This window comes from Lissotriton vulgaris, chromosome 1_2, assembly GCF_964263255.1.
Source record: "Lissotriton vulgaris chromosome 1_2, aLisVul1.2, whole genome shotgun sequence".
In the NCBI taxonomy this organism is placed as follows: domain Eukaryota; kingdom Metazoa; phylum Chordata; class Amphibia; order Caudata; family Salamandridae; genus Lissotriton; species Lissotriton vulgaris.
This window is the reverse complement of record NC_141686.1, coordinates 230,465,178-230,478,980: the sequence shown is the minus strand read 5'-3', so window position 1 is coordinate 230,478,980 and position 13,803 is coordinate 230,465,178.

Here is a 13,803-nt window from a genome sequence, read left to right as displayed (position 1 = left end):
AGTTCTTAATGTTGCAAACTCTTCCCAACGCTGCTGCGAGGGTGGTAGTGGTTCTGTGGGATAAAAAAAACTATTACTACTCTACCATGAATGCACATGACAAACAAAGTACTCCCATGGTGCAATCACTTGGGGCCCGATTCATAGAATGAACTTAAGACTCAATCCAAAACTTACTACTATTTTGGTATTCACAGAATGCACTTACTACTTTTGGCATTTTTCAGAATGAACTTACTACTTTTGGTATTCACAGAAGTTAGGATTTTGTCTTAAGTTTGACTTAAGACAAAATTAAGACAAAATCATAACTTCTGTGAATACCAAAAGTAGCAAGTTCATTCTGTGAATGCCAAAAGTAGTAAGTGCATTCTGTGAATACCAAAATAGTAGTAAATTTAGGATTGAGTCTTAAATTCATTCTGTGAATCGGGCCCATAGATTTGCCACATAATCCATTGTCTAATGCATAGTATGCAGATTTGAACAAAAAATGGTTTCGAGCTCAAACGGTTCAAAAGTTATTTAAAACATAGCGACTGGTGTTGCTTCTCAGGGGAAGATCCTTTGTAAAGGTTGACTGATCATTATTCTGTCTCTTATGCCTGTGAGTAGGTGTTAAAGTAGTACTAATAAGTTGCAACTAACGCCCAGACAGTGTTAACAAGTTTAGAAATGGCGAAATAATGAAGTGAAACTTTCTCAAAATGTGCTGCATAATTTGCCTTTGCTTGTCACAATAATATATCCAACCCTGCTGCATAATTTGGGCCTCTCCTGCTGCATAATTCCAGTGGCCCTTACTAAGGCCACTGAAAATAGCTCACTTACAGCCTGCATAAACAAATGACTCCAAAAGGGAGCCATATGAAAATAGTGTCCTCAAAAGCCCTTGTTAGGGAAAAATGACCACTCAAACAGAAAAATATTATTTTTGCAGGTCTCGGCAGATGTGTACAGCATAATTGTTTGAGCTGCTCTCAACAAGGCAGCTTTTATAGTCTGCATATGACATAAATACGATGCCGGCTGCCTAAAATATGAGGCAGATTAAGGGGCCATGCGCTACTGCTACAACACTGAATCAGTGAACGCTTTTTTAAAAGACAAGCAAACCTTCAAAATACTGGTTTGTAAACACCTGCAACCCCAGCGATCGACGCACAGTGAACATGTTATGCACACTGTAAATTTAGGTCTCTCCGAGCTCCCTACAATATGCAACCTCCTGCACATTAAAAACCAAAGCATAAGTGACTTAAACGGAAACCACAACACTGCACTGCTGATAGGACATCTTAAACCACAAGGGCACAGCCAGGGAAGGAAGCAGAGGTTCAAATGTGCCGCCACCAGCTTATTATTGTGAACTTCAAAAATCCGATAGATATTTTTCAAGAATTCACAAACCTTTTATTGTATACATGACTATTTCTGTAAGGAATCAAATAGAGGACGTAAGCCTCAAATGATGTCACATCCGTGTGACCATGTGTCTTTATTAACGAATAAGCCATTTCTACAACAATCGCTTACACAGGAACATGGCATTAAGCCAGAAGGGTTTTGTAGAAAAAACACATGAGGATTCATCTGCAACATTTGAAAATGACACCTAGAATGATCGGCGTACTGCATGAAAGGTAAAGAAATACAAATCCTCAGTTAAAGAAGCCGGGTTAAATGGGTCTCCTCCGTGCTCGCCCTCCAGCTCACTGGGATCCGTCGCATCGGCCCACAGGCCTCCTCTCTGCAGCCAGGGTGGGCCCTGGGTCTCTAGGAAGCCCATGGTGAAGTCCTGGAAGGTGATGGGCCCGTTGCGGTCACTGTCCAGCCGCTGGAAGACGGCCTCTGGGTCCTCCGGGCTGACGCGCAGCACTGCGCACAGCGACTGAAAGTCCTCTCACTCCATGCGCCCCAAGCGGTTTGCATCACAGGAAAGGAAGAGAGCGCGGAGCCGGGACACGTCGCTCTGGGTGGCCTACGCCATTGGCCAGGCTCAATAAACAAAAAGTACATGAACCGTGTAACATTCAAGTAAAGGGCCCAGTAACCATGGGAGGATACTAATGACGACATGGATGTACTAAGGTGGGACTTACAAGGCTCATAATGAATCGGAAGACAGCATTTACAAAGGACAAACACACGCGGCAATGAAAAATAAGGGTGGGGTGAGCGGACGAAGCTTCTCTCAGTACTGTACTACCAAAGTTCTTTGCAGAGCAGCGCTTGGACACTGGCTCACGTTTGACCTATAAAAAGAGGAGAAATAAAAAAAAGAAAAAATCTCCTTGTTACACCTGTTCTGGGGATGCATAAGGTTGTGGCGCTGTCCCAAACATCTAAATCTATGGATGCTGCGTGAGAAAACTCACTGCAGCGCCAATGGAACGTGTCCTTGATGCAGTAAAAGTAAGTAATAGTTTTTATTGCGCAATTCATTAAAATCATTGTAATGTACATGCACTGGGATGGACGTTACATGTTAAGAGTAAAAGGATGCACAGAACAAATAAAAAGAAAATTATAAATTAAAGAAAGAACGTGCAATAATGTCCTTGATGCAGAATAAGGCAAGGCCGCGACTTGCGCTGCTTTTTCTTACTCCATATGTCTGAGGGCATGCAAAGCCTCGCAAAGGGTCTCATATATATAGCTGAGAGTCTCAGAAAAGTGGCCCCTGTCAGCACAGACCTCTTATAAATAAGCCCCTGAATGCGGGAGGACTACTGAGCCCCGACCACACAGGCAGCAAACGAAGCGTTGATTTCCCTAAAATATTGTTTTTTATACTGTGTGTAACATGAAAACAATATTTCATCCTCTATACATTAAAGTCTGATAAAAAGAGTCATTAATGCTCCTTTAAGTACAGCACATAAAATGCCAGCTTTTACTTGTGTAAACCGGAACCTGACCTCTAGCGACGAAGAGAAGCCTTACAACTCCCACCGATTTACCTTGAATTACGTGATATACATTATCTTTTTTTCATCACCGGACGTTCACGAAACAAAATCAACGCACTAAACTTAGACAAAACCAAATCAACGCTCTAAACTTAGAGCAAAACGAAATCACTGCACTAAACTTAGAGAAATACGCACTAAATTTGAGAAATACACCGTAAAAACCGATTACCTCTATTACCGATCATTATCCTCGAGACGCGCCTTGTCTATCCTTTACTCATTTGCAGATCTCGAGTATACTTTAGAGATCTTTCAAAAATTATGAATATCAACGCACATCATCGCCACACAAAGTGCGCATGATCTAGCGAAGACAGAAAATAATCGATAAAATCTTTGTGATTCGGCCTTTTATAGTAAGACAAAATAACACACATATGGTAGGGCAACTTAATATTACAATCCGTTACCTCCGTTTTATCTACATAATTTATACACACAACATTATTTACTCCTTCTAGTTTCATGTAAATGATTGTAATTACCTCGCATGGCTGACAATTTTTTTATTGAATTGCAGTGGCTTCTGGGTATTCAGATTGCCAGACTCAAACTGTTTGTATCCAGACAGCCTGCCCTCTAGTGACAAGCACCGGTAATGCATAGGTTTCCCCTACAGATGAATAATAAGCTGTTTAGGTCGAGCCTAGAGCAGCACGTGGAGGCATCATGTATCCAGGGTATGGAGATGTATTTTATCTATTTTATTTATTTTATTTATTTATTTATTTTTATATAGCGCAGACTTTACCTGAATGTGTCAGAGCGCTTCACAATAGGAGCAGTAATGATACATGAGAACAAATTACACAAAACTAACCCTGGGCGAAGGATTCGCTACGCCCACGAGTGTTGCCTACTTCGCCCTTTGCAAATAGGCGTAGCAGGCAATACTACGCCCATCCTAATTTTTGAAAATATTGAAATAAAAGTAAATAAAAAGGCACTTACCTTGTGCGATGCGTCCCGGGGTTCCCTCTGCTTGTTTGCGCCGGCGTCACCGCCGTTTTGGATACCAATGCGCATGCGCGGCAGTCCGCGCATGCGCATTTCTCGTGAAAAATCAACATGCGCGGGCGGCCGCGCATGCGCATTGGTATCCAAGATGGCGGCGCGAACGAGCAGATGGAGCCCCGGGACGCAGCGCACAAGGTAATTGCCTTTTTATTAATTTTTATTTCAATGTTTTCAAAAATTAGGTATGGAGGGGAGGGGGGCAGGCGGCGCGTAGTGGGGCTCCGCGAAGTGCGTAGGTGGGCATAGTTTCTCGCCCACTTTGCGTAGCTTCGTGTAGCCCCACTACGCATACTACGCCCAGGGTTACACAAAACCAAACGTTTTTATTTATTTATTTTATTTAATGCTTTTTTATATAGCGCGAACATTACCCGAAGATGTCAGAGCGCTTTACAAAAGAAGCAGTTGTGTTACATAAGGACTTTGGATTACATGAGTTAGATAAGAGATATAAACAGAAAAAACAAATTGCAAATGTACAACTGGAGCGACCGGAGGAAAAAAATGCAAATGTACAAGTTGTAGAGTCACTCAAGGAAGAGATACAAACAAATAAACTCTAAATCACATAGGAATGGTTGTACGTACAAAGGTCTACTACATATGCTAGTGGTTGGAGTTGTATATACAAGTGGAGTGAAAGGAGGAAAAATTGCAAATGTACAAGTTGTAGAGTCACTTAAGGAAGAGATACAAACAAATAAACTATAAAATCACAAATGTACAGAGCAGGAAATTCTTGCCATTGTCTGCCAGGGGTTCAGGTGGAGCTGCACTCAAGGGTGGTGGTCTTGAGTGACTGAAAGTCTTTAGTCCAGAAATGCCTACGATTCAATTAAAACATGATTTTGCCCCACAGGCTAACGTCTGGTGGTCTCACGACTTCCCAAATCAAGTAAAGAGGGTGCCGTAGCGGAAGCAGGGGCTCCCCTGTAACGCTGAGATGGCACTTGACCCCCGCCATCTTAAGGTCAGGCGCCAGTCTAATGGGTGCTTCCAATGAGCATGGCAGGCTTAGCTTAGGGAGCCCGCGCCTCTCTTCGCACCCGGAGCTCTACTCACAGCTGGGGCGCCATCATGCTCCTGAAGGTCGTCTCCAGCTCGGAGCGGGAAGCAGAGTCGGTGTCAGCCGCCAGTTTAGGCGGCCCCGCAGGCTGCATTCTCCAGAGACTCCCCTCGCCGCCAGTCGCCCTCACAAATTGTCATCCCTGGAGAGGTCGTTGTTGGCATTTTCATCGCTGCTTAGCTTCTGCTTCTTGCCCGGCATCTCGCTGTTTCCCGCCAGAGCCGCCCCGCTCTCGGACACGTTCCACTTCCTTTGTATTCACGACTGGGGCTCAGAAGTGCCTGGCGCCTTCCCTTAACGTCAAGTTACATGAGGCAAAAGTGACAATTCTGAGCAAACAAAATACAAGAGGTAGCAAACGGTTCATTACAAGAGGAAAAAGTGACATGTGTGCAAGTCACAAAAGCGTACTATATACAAGTAGAGGTATAATACTGCAATAAATGGCAGACACAGCCGCCTGAAACTGAACTCAGACAAGATGGAAGTCCTCATCCTGGGACCATCGCCCTCCACCTGGGACGACATCTGGTGGCCCCCAGCCCTGGGCACCGCTCCCAAGCCAACAGACCACTCACGCAACCTGGGCTTCATCCTGGACTCCTCCCTCTCGATGACCAGACAAGTCAACGCCGTCTCCTCATCATGCTTTCACACCCTACGCATGCCTCGCAAGATCTTCCGATGGATCCCAACCAAAACCAGGAAGACGGTCACCCAGGCCCTCGTCACCAGCCGATTGGACTACAGAAACACCCTCTACGCCGGAACCACAGTCAAGCTACAGAAAAGACTCCAACGCATCCAGAACGCCTCCGCCCTACTCATCCTGGACATCCCCTGACGCAGCCACATCTCCGGCCACCTGAGGGACCTGCACTGGCTCCCCGTCAACAAGAGGATCACATTCAGGCTCCTCACCCATGCACACAAGCCTCTCCACGACCTGGGCACCAAGTACCTCAACGACCGCCTGACCTTCTACACGCCCACCCGCCAGCTACGGTCTACTAGCCTCGCCCTCGCCGCCGTACCACGCATCCGAAAAGCAACCGCCGTAGGCAGATCCTTCTCCTACCTGGGGGCCAAGGCATGAACTCCCTCCCCATCCACCTTCGGCTGACCCAGGACCACCTTGCCTTCAGGAGACAACTCAAGACCTGGCTGTTCGAGCAGTAGCGGACCCCCTCCCCCAAGCGCCTTGAGACCCTTCCGGGTGAGTAGCGCGCTATACAAATGTTATGATTGATTGATTGATTGATAGTGTTACAATCTGTTTTCTTTGTTAAAAGCTCCACTTGGAGTTTTCCTTCATCATGTTTGATGATGATATCCAGAATCTCACATTGATTTTTGTCATAATTTAAAGTGAATTTAAGGTTATCGTCCCCTAATTTTAGCCATGAAATGAAATCCTTCAATGACTCTTCAGGGCCGGTCCAAATAAAAAAGATATCATCAATATATCGTGACTATCCGATATATTTTCATAAAAAGGAGCCAAAGAGTCAAATATATGGGTGTCCTCAAATCTCGCTACGTCAGAGGTCCTCAAACTTTTGGATGCCGAGACCCCCCTGTCAACATTTTCAAGCGTAAGGACCCCCTCCTGACAAAAATTTCTAAACCTCTAGGTTATGAGGAAGGTGAGACCAAATTATGCTACAGGCTTGACTAAATTGTGTGAGTAGAAAATGTAAATAATGTGCTGTGATGCTGCGTATTTTGGGGTAGCAATGCTTTATTATTTAGAATTTTTTTAAACACAGTAATGCTGAGGAAAGATTTCACCCCATCAGTACCAGTTTATAACCAAAATACAGCAATTAACATCAGAAAGGTGTCTAGTCAACCTCTGTGAAGGGCCTCCCAATCCGCAGGAATACATGCTGCCACATTAGAAGCTCACCTGGCCATGGCCGGGAGCAGCAAGGGTGCATTCAAACCCTGGCGGTCTTGTGCAGAGTTAAGCAGTTTACCCATGCCCCTTTCCTCTCACCCCCTTTCTTCCATCCCTCTCATCTCTCCTCTCCCAACCCCGGATCCCTCTCCCACATTGCAGGCAAATGGTTATTCGCCCCAGGACACCTTTTGGTAACAGTAGCGCACTACAAATGTAAATAATAGGCAGAAGCAGGGGATCCACTAGACCCGAACTTCGGGGGGGGGTTAACACTCCCAGCCAGGGCTTGTCGAAGCACTGGTCGCACACGGTGCCACAGTCTTTCCACCTTCTCCAGGAATTCCCTCACTACCACTCACCAACAATACACCTCATCTCTCTATAGCACCTGTCTGACAAACATTTCATTTTTTATAGCGCTACTCATAGTTTACTCACACTCAGTTCTGTAATGTACATCTTCTTTGTACCAGGCACTTTAACCTTCTGCACTGTGTGGGTGACAAGAGTGCCCATGTGACTGCAGGGTGAGCAATGCAACAGTAGGAGAGTAGGGTAAGAGGAGTGACTGCAGGGTGAGTGAGTTGACCAAATGAATTTGGGTTCAGCTGTTAGTGCAGAGTGGGACGAATTAGTGCATGGTTAGTGATGGCCTTGTTTGAGTGAGCTACAGATTGAGCATTAAGGGGGGGACAGGTGAGTGAAGTGTCACATGAGTGCAGGGTGAGAAGTGTGCTCGTGTGACTGCAGGGTGGGGTACAGAGTGAACAATGCAAGCAAAGTTTTAGTGCAGAGTGATCACTGTGAGAGCAGGGTGATCGGGTGAATGTTGTGAGTGCATGGTGATCAGTGTGAGTGCATTGTGATCAGTGTGAGTGCATTGTGATCAGTGTGAGTGCATTGTGATCAGTGTGAGTGCATTGTGATCAGTGTGAGTGCATTATGATCACTGTGAGTGCAGGGTGAGTGGGTAAGTGTTGTGAATGCACTGCGATCAGTGTGAGTGCACTGTGATCAGTGTGAGTGCACTGTGATCAGTGTGAGTGCATGGTGATCAGTGTGAGTGCATGGTGATCAGTGTGAGTGCACGGTGATCAGTGTGAGTGCACGTTGATCAGTGTGAGTGCACGGTGATCGCTATGAGTGCACGGTGATTGCTATGAGTGCTTGGTGATCGCTGTGAGTGCATGGTGATCGCTATGAGTGCATGGTGATCGCTATGAGTGCATGGTGATCGGTGTGAGTGCATGGTGATTGGTGTGAGTGCATGGTGATCGCTGGGAGTGCATGGTGATCGCTGGGAGTACAGGGTGAACGTGAAAGTGAAGGCGAGAATGAGAAGTGAGTTGTCTGAAAGCAGGGTGCATTCCCAGAAATTTGAAGCGTAGGGTTTCAGATATAAGTTAAACTATTGCTATAATGGCATTAATCAGGGTTCGAGGGTGGAGGAAATAGATAATGTGCTGATCCTGCAATAAACTTCCAGTCTAATGATTAGGGTTACCAGCTTATTATTTTGATGGCCCAGAAATAAGCAGTCACCTACAGCTGTATTTTTTGCACTTATCTGTGAATATTTAGAACAGCAAATATAAATAGAAAGCACTTTTAATTGCGTTCTAGGGATGCCTCAAAGATCCATGACTAATAATTAAAGAGAATAAAGACAGAAAAGTCACATAACTAATTAATACATACTTTATCTATAACTCAATTTAGTGTCAAGAGCAGGTCTCTGCAGGACCTTTAAACAACACATAGCAGGCATGTTTCTTTTGGCAACCCAACTTTATATTTTTTTTCATTAAATGCATTCTCACACTACAGCAGTAAGTGTAAAAATACAAATGTAAGGAATAGGCAGAGTGGGGACCCAGGGGGTACTGGAACCATAAAAAAACGAAGCTTTGGCAATCAGTTAACAAAGGCATGTAAATATGCTAATGGTCTTTAAAGACCTGTGAAAAACTTGGGCCGGAGATAAGACCCCAGCCGAGGCCCCAGGAGCGCGAGTGAGACACAGGAAGGGGAGGAGGGGGGCTGAAGCCCTGGAGGCCAGAGCAGAAGTGACACTGTGAAGGCGCGACCCCCTTTGCATCGCTCCACGGCCCCCCTGGGGGTCGCGCCCCACAGTTTGAATACCCCTGCGCTACGGATAGACAGGCTAGACTGGGAGCACAGGTAGCTCCCATGCTCGTACCTTTTACTTGTTTAAAGTCATCTTTATTAAACATAAATATGTTATTTTTTAAGACTACAGTGACAAAATCTATAATAAAAATTGTGTGTGCGTTCAGCTCTCTATCGGTCTTTGTTAGAAGGGATTCTACCATTTCTATTGTGCTGTCCTGTGGTATATTACTGTAAAGCGCCTCTATGTCGAGGGTCACTAAGAATTGAGTCTCACAGTTAAATGCGAGCCCTTCAACTTTTTGGATAATATCACTGGTATCTTTGACATAGGCTTTCCGAGTTGTTACATGTGGTTGCAGAAAAATGTCCGCATATTTGCTCAAAGGTTCTGTCAGAGAACCAATACTTGAGACTATAGGCCTCATGGGGGGATCATCAGGATTTTTGTGCACTTTAGGTAGTTCATACAGTGCAGGTACTACAGGATTATTATTAAAAAGAAATCTTTATTCGTCATTGCAGATAACTGCATCCTCTTGAGCCAGGTCTAACATCCTTTTGACCATATCTTTTAGATGTAACCAGTCCTCTCTTTTCACCCTCTGGTAGTGATCCCCATTTGCTAATAGTGAATTCATTTTTTCATTGTATTGTACTGTGGACATGATAACAATTCTGCCGCCTTTGTCCGCGGGCTTGATCATTAATGTGCGGCAGTTTTGTAATTTTTTGAGAGCCTCTTTCTCTTCTAGCTTGAGATTAAAATTAATCCAGTTCTTCTGGTCCAAAAGGTCAGAAATCCCCTTCTCTACTACTCTCTCAAATGCCTCAATATCTTTATTCATCTGACCAATTTGAGGGGTCTATGTTGATTTTGGCTTTAGACCTAATTTATTTGAGGAAAGTCTCATTTCCTTGTCCTCAAAGAAGGTTTGTAGTCTTGTAGTTCAAGAAGGCATACCTTTCTTCACATAAACAATCTTTTTAAAAAAATGACAAGTTGCAAAATGCCATTTCAGATTGTTTATGTTAAGTAAGGGACACCTTCCTGCACATAAACAATCACTAATCTAGGCTGCAAAATTTAGCACAAGTGCAGTGAGAAACACAAGGCTACACTGTTTTTTTTATAATTAAAATACAGTGCAGCTGTGCGTTTCAGATGTGGCAGAGCGTAGTGTTAAGCCAACAAGGATAACACCGCACTCAGTCGCTTCTTTTGTAAATATGTCCCAAAGCGTTTTGACTAACGCAAGAACTAAAGATAGCATAACACAATGTGGCAAAAACATTTTTTTACAGTCTGGTTCTTTTGTAAAGCACTTTAATGTCACTGGCCCATGGTCATGGTATATGACACTGTGAAAATGTAAAGTGGTGGCAGTAGCAGTCGAGGCATAGGCTCATCATAGGAAGAGACATATTCGGGTCTGTCCTTCTTGGAAGCTCAATATGGACTGCAGTGCAATGCCACTTCACTTCCGCCCCTTGATGAGGGCCCCCCTTCCTTTCCCACTTTCGCCCCCTCTATGTACGAATATGTGCACCAAAAGTCCCATGAGGACATATATACAAGCCCCTATCTCCAACACAACGTCAATTTTCACGGCGTTGTGGTGGCGATCGAGACTTAAGTGGCTTAACGATGCCTTGTAAATAAGGCACCATTTTACACAATACTTAGCATGAAAGGGGAGGGCAATGGGTGTTGCGGTGGGCGTTCCACCGGAACACCCATTGACTTTAACCCATAATTTCGCCCTAAGTGGGATGGGTATGCCCAGACACGGGTCCATTGCTCACTGTGCCACTGGATTCAAGATGGCCTAGCTGTAGAAGGGTGACACACCCTGAAACCGGTCCCAGGCTGCTTGTTTCCAGTCCAGGGAGGACCTCATCTGGCAGTTCAATCTGGACAGTTCCCATGAGGAACAGCGGCAAGACTCATTTGCACTTGGCTGGGTCCAAACTGGGGTGGCATACTGGGCAAAAGATGGGCAAAAGAACAAAGAATTTAACCCAGATCTTTTTGACTGGGGGAGAAAGTTTGCATTGTCAGCATTCTGTCCATCATTTGTTTGTTGTAACACTTTTCGCCATAAGTGGGATGGGTATGCCCAGATGTGGGTCCCTTGCTCAATGTACCACTGGATTCAAGTTGGCTTGGATGAAGAAGGGTGACAAACCCTGAAACCGGTCCCAAGCTGCTTGTTTTCAGTCCAGGGAGGACCTGGCCTGGCAGTTCGGTCTGGACTGTTCCCATGAGGCACAGGGTCAAGTCTGATTTGCATATGGCTGGGTCCTCCAAACTGGGGTGGCGTAGTGGGCAAAAACACAATGGATTTAATGTTTGGGTTGTCAGCATTCCGTCCATCGTTCATGGATTCGCAAAATTTCCATGAACCGGCAATGTCCAGAAAATTGAATGAGCCATCAACCAAATCCGTCTTAGTGATGTGCTTCTTTTATTCTCACGTATGATGTGAATCCAAATCAAATATGAGTTTCAACAGTCCATTTATTCAGATCATGAACAGAAGAAAGCGTGTTTGTCAATCTCAGTGCATTTTGGGTGTAACCAGCACCCTTCTTCAGGGGTTATCTACAAACAAATATATCACATTCATATCACAATCATGAATAAACATTTCAGTCTAAATTGAAACATAGATTAACATTAGACGACAGACCCATATTATCCTCGAAGGTCCTGAGAATACAGCATGGAGTGGACATAACGTCTGCAGATTAATGAATGACCACCCGATTGTAGTGATTATGGCGACACTGAAACATCAAAGCACACAAAGAGTAAAGTTGCCAAACTTACCAAATCACCCTGTGCAAAGAATAGAAAAACACTGTGCTATCAAACGCAATAGATGTATATATCTACCTAATGTCAATCCAATAAGGGACTGTGACCAGATCAGTGGCTGGTCGATCAAAATGTATCAGAAACGGCCTATGAACCCAAAAAGAGAATACAGTCTCATAAATTACCTTCGCACCATGTGCCTGACTTGCTTTTGTATTATACTGCTCTTGAAAGTAACAAGAAGTGCTCAGAACTCACCCGGCGTCCAAGATCACCACATGTAACCGTACTTAGTGATCAATGATGAGCAGAATTAGTTCGATACTGAGCAAAGGGTGAAATTGTAACTGTAAATAAAGGATAATCACTGTCGGAACTATCAAAATTAAACTCACAAAAGTGTGCCAAACGGAAGAAAACACTTACGAAGTTCTTAATGTTTCAAACTCTTCCCAACGCTGCTGCGAGGGTGGTAGTGGTTCTGTGGGATAAAAAAAACTATTACTACTCTACCATAAATGCACATGACAAACAAAGTACTCCCATGGTGCAATCACTTGGGGCCCGATTCATAGAATGAACTTAAGACTCAATCCTAAACTTACTACTATTTTGGTATTCACAGAATGCAGTTACTACTGTTGGCATTTACAGAATGAACTTACTACTTTTGGTATTCACAGAAGTTAGGATTTTGTCTTAAGACAAAATTAAGACAAAATCATAACTTCTGTGAATACCAAAAGTAGCAAGTTCATTCTGTGAATGCCAAAAGTAGTAAGTGCATTCTGTGAATACCAAAATAGCAGTAAGTTTAGGATTGAGTCTTAAATTCATTCTGTGAATCGGGCCCATAGATTTGCCACATAATCCATCGTCTAATGCAGAGTTCTTCAATCTGTGGGGCGCGCCTCCCTGGGGGGGGGGCAACACCGTCTCAGGGGGGGGGGGGGGCGCGCACTCCACCCATAAATCTCACCTTTGTCTCACCAGCAGGCTGAGGCGCACCTAGAGTCAAATTTCGGGAGGGGCGTTTTATTTTTTTTTATTCTTCAAGCAAACGGCAGAGTGGGGCTTCAGGGGCCCTAAGAAGGGGTGAAAACCATCAAAGCCTCATTAATATGTAAATGGTCTTTTAATGACCTGTGAAGTACTCTGGTGCAGCTGTGCGGGGAATCTATCTCAGCCCGGACTGACACACAGGGGGTGTCAGCCCGGACTCTTGAACTCTGAATTTTCATAAGAGAAGGCAATGGGCTATTGTCCTACTTTCAATGCTAGGGGACATTTGTGACGTACCAGCAATGACACATCCATCATTGGTGCAGCAGGTGCAGTGATATCCCAATTATGGCTGTCTTTTACTACCCAGTTAGGCGGCAGGGTACCCTGGTTTCTTGCTTGCATTGGTGTCTATAGCAGCACCAGTGAGTTTTGGCTGCAGCAGCGTCTGAGATCTTCAAGTTTAGTAACAGTGTGGTTTTGGCCTGCAGTCATTGTCTCGGACTATGGGTAATGACAGAGGTGGTATCGGCCTGGGGGCCTGGAAATGGAATGCTGAGCTGGAGCCCTATCAGGTAGACCCTTCCTTGACCCAGCATCCCATGTGCTGTAGGGTTATGTTTTACAGACCTCAGCAGTCAAGACACCCTGTTTGTAGAAGTAGGACATCCTGGGAGAATGCAAACTGCAAAAACAACTTGTATATACAGTAGCGTATATAAACCGTAGGACCATCTGCTGGGACAACACAATAATTTGGGTAAAAGGCTACTTACTGGCTTGAATATGTTGGTGCACAACAGCTGATTAAATGGGCCTTTCCTATCTTTGACTCCAGATTTACAATCACTGGGTACAACAAATGGGCCAGCACTTCCAGACTTCTCAT